General features: G+C 43.9%; 1 protein-coding gene across 4 annotated transcripts in view; it reads left to right on the top strand.

The window, feature by feature from the left end:
* Nucleotides 1-7,500, top strand: part of LOC138947845 (uncharacterized) — a 129,211-nt gene that overhangs the window by 5,196 nt on the left and 116,515 nt on the right. Inside the window, exon 1 of one of the 4 annotated variants that reach the window (XM_070319402.1) lies at nucleotides 743-1,420. The exons of the other annotated variants lie outside the window; for them this stretch is intronic. The gene's annotated coding sequence lies outside the window, so the exon portion shown is untranslated. Of the gene's footprint in view, nucleotides 1-742; nucleotides 1,421-7,500 lie in introns of those variants that run through there. 4 annotated transcript variants of the gene reach the window in all.

Here is a 7,500-nt window from a genome sequence, read left to right as displayed (position 1 = left end):
CTGTGTGTTTGTCTGTCTGTCTGACTGACTGTGTGTTTGTCTGTCTGTCTCACTGACTGTGTGTTTGTCTGTCTGTCTCACTGACTGTGTGTTTGTCTGTCTGTCTGACTGACTGTGTGTTTGTCTGTCTGTCTCACTGACTGTGTGTTTGTCTGTCTGTCTCACTGACTGTGTGTTTGTCTGTCTGTCTCACTGACTGTGTGTTTGTCTGTCTGTCTCACTGACTGTGTGTTTGTCTGTCTGTCTCATTGACTGTGTGTCTGTCTGTCTGTCTCACTGACTGTGTGTTTGTCTGTCTCACTGACTGTGTGTCTGTCTGTCTCACTGACTGTGTGTTTGTCTGTCTCACTGACTGTGTGTCTGTCTGTCTGTCTCACTGACTGTGTGTTTGTCTGTCTCACTGACTGTGTGTCTGTCTGTCTCACTGACTGTGTGTTTGTCTGTCTCACTGACTGTGTGTTTGTCTGTCTGTATACCCGACCCCACATACCCCTACATCACCCTATCATCGCCCGACCCCCCCCCCCCCCCCGACCCCCCAACCCCCCCCCCCCCCCCCCACCACCACCACCACTGTTACAATTGTATACGGTTTTAACTGGTATGCATGAAATAACTGACAGGTAGGTCTGAGCCAAAAGATAACGGTAGGGCTAGACAAAATATATATGTAGATATGTATACATACATATGAAACAAATAGTTAAGCTAATCAAATATAACTTTAAAAAAAAAGTAAAAAAAAAGTAGGCACGCCCGACGTTGTGAAAGATACAACGGCAAACGCGTGTCAAAGGGTTACCCGTTATAAACGGAAAACGAATTCCAGCTAGTTTATCGTGGTCGGTGTGTCACCGTTATCAAATAGATCGCAATTTTTCAGAAGAAGGACTTTCGCAAGCAGAGACAAGCCCTGAGACAATTTGAACCGTTACCACTCCACAGACAGCGAAACGGGGTTGCGTTCATCCCGTGTCGACCAATCACAAGGCGCGAAGCAGAGCGTCACGCCCTCCAATGAGGCGCGCTCTATCAAAAGGTGCGCCAAGATGTCTGACTAGCATTAATCACGTCCTCATAACGCGTGTGTATACCGGGTATCGTCCATCCACCCGGTCAACTTTACCTTCCACCCAAGGATACTCTTTCGACGTGTTGGTGAAATAAGAAGAAAGTGAACGTTTCTGTCGGGTTTGATAAGAGAGGTTTTCGCTGTTGAAAGTTGTGGACTTGAGTCTGTGTTTTGTGCTCACATTTGAGTCGTCTGCTTTGGCTGTGAAACTGGACACGTGCGTGTTGATGAAACACGGGTCAACGATAAAACTTCGCTGACTTCGTTTCCCGAGATAATTGTGAAGAGCTCTTGACATTTGTTACAACGTGTGAATATTCTGAGATACTGCTTGACACAGAATAAAAGGTGAGCGAGTTGTTATTTTTGGTGTGTGTACTAACGTTAAAATGCGCAAGTTACCGTTACAGGTATTGATTTTGAAGAGTGTTCATTACATTTAGTCAAGTTTTGACTAAATGTTTTAACATAGAGGGGGAATCGAGACGAGGGTCGTGGTGTGTGTGTGTGTCTGTGTGTCTGTGCGTGTGTGTGTGTGTGTAGAGCGATTCAGATTAAACAACTGGACCGATCTTTATGAAATTTGACATGAGAGTTTCTGGGAATGATATCCCCGGAAATTTTTTCTTTTTTTCGATAAATACCTTTGATGACGTCATATCCGGGTTTTTGTAAAAGTTGAGGCGGCACTGTCACACCCTCATTTTTCAATCAAATTGATTGAAATTTTGGCCAAGCAATCTTCGACGAAGGCCGGACTTTGGTATTGCATTCCAGCTTGGTGGCTTAAAAACTAATGAATGAGTTTGGTCATTAAAAATCGGAAACTTGTAATTAAAATTATTTTTATTAAACGATCCAAAAATAATTTTATCTTAATATTCTTCGTCATTGTCTGATTCAAAAAAAACATATACATATGTTATATTTGGATTACAAACAAGCTCTGAAAATTAAAAATATGAAAATTATGATTAAAATTAATTTTCCGAAATCGATTTAAAAACAATTTCATCTTATTCCTTGTCGGTCCCTGATATGTTTGGATTAAAAACAAACTCAGTAAGCTAAAAAGAATAGACATACAGAAAAGCGTGTTATCCTGCTCAGCGCGACCACTACCGCACTATTCTGCATGGCTTGTCGATTTCACTGCCTTTGCCACGAGCGGTGGACTGACGAAACTACGAGTATGTGGTCTTGGTGAAAAAAGCAGTGCGTTCAGTTTAATTCTGTGAGTTCGACATCTTGACTAAATGTTGTTATTTCGCCTTTCGCGACTTATTTTGTATGGGCTACTCCGCTTGTGTCTTGTTTTGTGTTTGGTTGAATTGTTTGCTTGTTTTAATGTTTTGCTCTCTCTCTCTCTCTCTCTCTCTCTCTCTCTCTCTCTCTCTCTCTCTCTCTCTCTCTCTCTCTCTCTCTCTCTCTCTCTCTCTCTGTGAAACGTTTTTCTTTTTGCTTGTGTCCTGCCTTCGGTGTATATATATGTATGTCTGCCTGTCCGTCTGCCTGTCCGTTTGTCTCTCTGTGTGTGTGTGGATTAAGACGTATGGTGTCTTCGGTTAATCTGTTTTGCACTGTATCGTTTATTTTCATTCACACATACGCACAAGCGCACGCACGCACTCACACACGCACGCTCGCACGCAAACACGCACGCACGCACGCACGCACGCACGCACACACACACACACACTCTCTCGCTCTCGCTCTCTCGCTCTCGCTCTCTCTCTCTCTCTCTCTCTCTCTCTCTCTCTCTCTCTCTCTCGCTCTCTCTCTCGCGCTCTCTCTCTTTCTCTTTTCAAAAGACATATTCAAAGCGAACGATAGAGTGTGGACAAGAAAACATTCTTGTTTAAAAAGCAGCGTGTCGAATTCCAAATCTTTGCACGCGATCTGATCATTTCAGACCAGCCTCTTCTCGTGTATACTGCTGTGCAGGCATTATTGTGTACACTACATTGGGGTGTGCACGTTAAAGATCCTACGATTGACAAAAGGGTCTTTCCTGGCAAAATTGTATAGGCATAGATAAAAATGTCCACCAAAATACCCGTGTGACTTGGAATAATAGGCCGTGAAAAGTAGGATATGCGCCGAAATGGCTGCGATCTGCTGGCCGATGTGAATGCGTGATGTATTGTGTAAAAAATTCCATCTCACACGGCATAAATGAATCCCTGCGCCTTGAATATGTGCGCGATATAAATTGCATAAAAAAAATTAAATCCCTGCGCTTAGAACTGTACCCACGGAATACGCGCGATATAAGCCTCATATTGATTGATTGATTGATTGATTGATTGATTGATTGTTATCATCTGGTCTGTCTGCGTTCACATACTGCACCAGTTACACATTAACCTTTATACTTATCTGTTGAATTAATTATAGTGACGGAAACTGCCTTCCTAGAGAGAGAGAGAGAGAGAGAGAGAGAGAGACAGACAGACACAGACAGAGACAGAGAGAGAGAGAGAGAGACACAGAGAGAGAGAGACACAGAGAGAGAGAGAGAGAGAGAGAGAGAGAGAGAGAGAGAGAGAGAGAGAGAGAGAGAGAGGGGTGTGTGTGTGTGTAGAGCGATTCAGACTAAACTCCTGGACCGATCTTTAGGAAATTTGACATGAGAGTTTCTGGGAATGATATCCCCGGAAATTTTTTCTTTTTTTCGATAAATACCTTTGATGACGTCATATCCGGATTTGTGTACAAGTTGAGGAAGACCGTACGTACGGACGGACGGACTTGCATACGTGCTGTTTATGTTTTGTTTGTCCGTGAATGCAGTGCATAAAATGTCTTTTTGATGAGGAATAAGAATTGGGGGACGAGGGTTGGTTCATAGGATAGGTGTTGCTTGAAAATCCAATTTCCCAAACGGAACCGAAACAGCCAAACTCATTCCTTGTGTTTCCTTACCACGACTTTGGAAGGAAAATTAATTGTGCTGTGCTAAGCACACGCAACTAGCTTCAAGGTGGAACGGTTCCCTAACGAACCTGCTTACCTGTGATCACCTGTTATTACCTGTGATTACCTGTGATTACCGGTAAGCAGGTGTGCATTGTTTAGCGCCAGCTTTGTGCTTCACAAGGCAAAGTAGCAAGGGACTGACTTGTTAGCATTGTCCGTTATTACACGCGTTGGTTTTTAGCTATAGGATTTAGCGCCACTGTAAGCCACGCCCACGTGTGAAACCCTGTAACTACGTTGGCCAACTGTGTCACAATCTTGCATAAATGAGTAGGGAATGAGAATTGAAGGACGGGAAAATTGAATTTTGGATGAGGTTGTGGGACATTTGTTTCAACTTAAATATAGAAGATGGATTGAATACTAATGGCATGGTTTTGTGAATGACAGCCGTTCCAACCACCACACACTGTTTATTCGTCTTTTACATTAGGTTCTGAGCTGTGTGAAACTTTTGGAAGTTTGTGGTCCTTCAGAGGACAGGAAGGAGGGAGAGTGACAGGGGGTAAGGCCAAAAAAAAATAGGTCTGTTTACGGTAACATAGTGTGAAAAAATAGGGTCGGTAGGTCGGCTTTTTTTATTTTTTTATTTTTTTAATTTTTCCCCATTTTTTTCTCCCCTCTCTATGATGTTTCACAGTTCATTTCTTCTAATCAATCCCTGTTTTTGCCCAACATAACTATAAACAGTACTTTGAGCTTACCTCCCTTCTGTCGTCTGCTGTTTGAGCGCAAACAGCTCTATTTTGGATGCGTTTTATTTATTTTTTTCAGACGATCCAAAAAAAAGATTAGGGTCGGGCCTAAAAACTAGGGTCGGTCGGGTTACCGTAAACGGACCTATTTTTTTGGGCCTAAGAGAGGGAGAGTGACAGGCAGGCAGACAACTAAGATAAGAGAATGATTCAGAGAGAGAGAGAGAGAGAGAGAGAGAGAGAGAGAGAGAGAGAGAGAGAGAGAGAGAGAGAGAGAGATTTAGATCCGTTGCTTGACAAGTAATTCAAGCGCGTCAAACATAATTATCACCATGAATAAAACAACTAAAACAACTCAAGTAATTTGAATCTGCGCCTGTTTTTTCATTACAAGTTACCACTTGAACAGAACAATAAATTCCAAACACAAAAATAACTTTCCAAAACCATAAGTAAATGATCCGGGATTGAGCTAACACACTATCCTACTTTACCACGCCTTGGACTAAACATCCTAAATGACTGCGTTAAATCATCTCACCAGAATAGCGCTCTTGTGAAGGCGTGGCAGGGTTTGTGTCGTAGCGAGTTTTCAAGGAGAGTAACGGTGACAAATTGTGTGCGTAAAACACAATCCGTGCGTTCCACCAACAGCGCAAGGTGTGACCCTTGGTGTGAAAAACAAATCATGTGAGAAGGCGTGACACTGATAAGCGTCCACACGTCGCACTGGGACTCTCTCTCTTTCTTTCTTTCTTTTTCTGTCTCTGTCTGTCTCTGTCTGTTTGTCTGTCTGTATGTCTGTATGTCTGTCTGTCTGTCTGTCTGTCTCTGTCTCTGTCTGTCTGCCTCACTCTCTCTCTCAGTCTCACTCTCTCTCACTCTCTCTCAGTCTCACTCTCTCTCTCTCTCTCTCACTCTCTCACTCTCTCTCTCTCTCTCACTCTCTCTCACTCTCTCTCAGTCTCACTCTCTCTGTCTCACTCTCTCTCTCTCTCACTCTCTCTCACTCTCTCTCTCAGTCTCACTCTCTCTCACTCTCTCTCTCAGTCTCACTCTCTCTCCTTCTCTCTCTTTTAGTTTTTTTAAATTTGAAAATAGGAGTTTTACGGTCAAAAAGTGAAGACAGAAAAGACACAGAGAGAGAGAGACACAGAGAGAGTAGAGAGAGAGAGAGAGAGAGAGAGAGAGAGAGAGAGAGAGAGAGAGAGAGAGAGAGAGAGAGAGAGAGAGAGAGAAATCTAAAAAAGAAAGAAAAAGTTAAGACTGTCTTTGAAACAAGCAATAAACATGTATCTCACAAACAGGCATGCCCTGTGTTAAAACTACAAGCACTTTTACTTCACCAAACATGAAATTAATGTATTCCATCATAAAATTTAACCACACGAAGCTTTGAACTCACAACCGCATAAAATAACACAAAAAGAGTTCAGCACTTAGCTTCTTCTTCTTCTTCGGCGTTCCAGGATTTTTGGCCTCAGGTCAGACTTCAAGTTTTGTAGCTTGAATAAAGCTAGTGGTCAGGATCAGGGAGTCTTTGGTGCCCCAGAGTTGCTCCTGCAGTGTGGCACCTTGTGGCCAGTGATCTGTTCTGGCTTCCTGGTGGAGCGGGCAGGTCTGCAGGATGTGCTCCGGGGTCTGTGGGCCTGTTTCGCACGGGCAGTTCGGTGTGTGCGACAGACCAAGGCGGTGCATGTGGGCACGCAGTCGACAGTGTCCAGTCCGTAGGCGGAAGAGGATGGTCTGCTGATGGCGCTGTAAGTTGGGCATCTGATCATCAGATGGCAGGCTGTGTTGGGCATTCCCAGCACTTAGCAACAAGCAATGAAAACAAACAGCAAAAGCAACAAGTGCAAACAAAACATATATAATATATAAATATAGACACAGGCATACATGGTGACACAAGCCTGAAAGTGGCGAGTATTTTACACGCCATGGCGAGTAAACACATGTAAATGGTAGAAATGTTTATCTACTCGCCAAATGCGAGTAAAGTTGCTGAAACAAATCGTTAGTTTGGCTAGTAAAGTTTGCTCTCTGGCTAGTACATTTTCAGAATCACTAGCCAAAGGCGAGTACGCCATTTGTAGGACTTTCAGGGCTGTTATACACTGGTAAATCACAACCATGTATCACATAACAGGTAAATTAAAGACGGTCATTTCCTGAAGCAGGTCAAATTATGCGAATGATATCATTCTTGCGTGCTGGGTACATATACTCGTGGGAGGGGGTAAAGACATATCGAGGGGGGGTGGGGAGGGGAGGGGGGGTTGCATTGACATTTCCTGAAGCAGGTCAAGTAATGCACCTAATGCGCACCTTGCGTGCCGGGTACATACACTCGATGGAGGGGTAAAGACATATCGGGGTGGAGGGGAGGGGAAGGGGAGTGCATTGTTATTTTGTTGTCGATGAGGAGGGGCAGGTAGACCGGGGAAAGAAAGGGGGTGGGGGGAGGGGGGTAATGAGAGAGAAGTTAACGACGTAGTAGACTTAGGTGTGGCTACCTGCTTGTTGTGATGGAAAGCAATGAAGCGAGACGTCTGTCCGAATCAAAGGCAAAGCGGTCACGGTGCTGTGACTTTTTTCTTAGGCCTAAAAAACAAATAGGTGTGGTTACGGTAACCCGACCTACCCTATTTTTAGGGGCCGTCTCTCTCTCTCTCTCTCTCTCTCTCTCTCTCTCTCTCTCTCTCTCTCTCTCTCTCTCTCTCTCTCTCGCTCTCTCTGTTGCCAACGTCTTGT

This window comes from Littorina saxatilis, linkage group LG14 (genome assembly GCF_037325665.1).
Source record: "Littorina saxatilis isolate snail1 linkage group LG14, US_GU_Lsax_2.0, whole genome shotgun sequence".
Taxonomy (NCBI): Eukaryota; Metazoa; Mollusca; class Gastropoda; order Littorinimorpha; family Littorinidae; genus Littorina; species Littorina saxatilis.
Note: the sequence above shows the minus strand (reverse complement) of the source record. Positions and strands in the feature narration are given on the sequence as shown.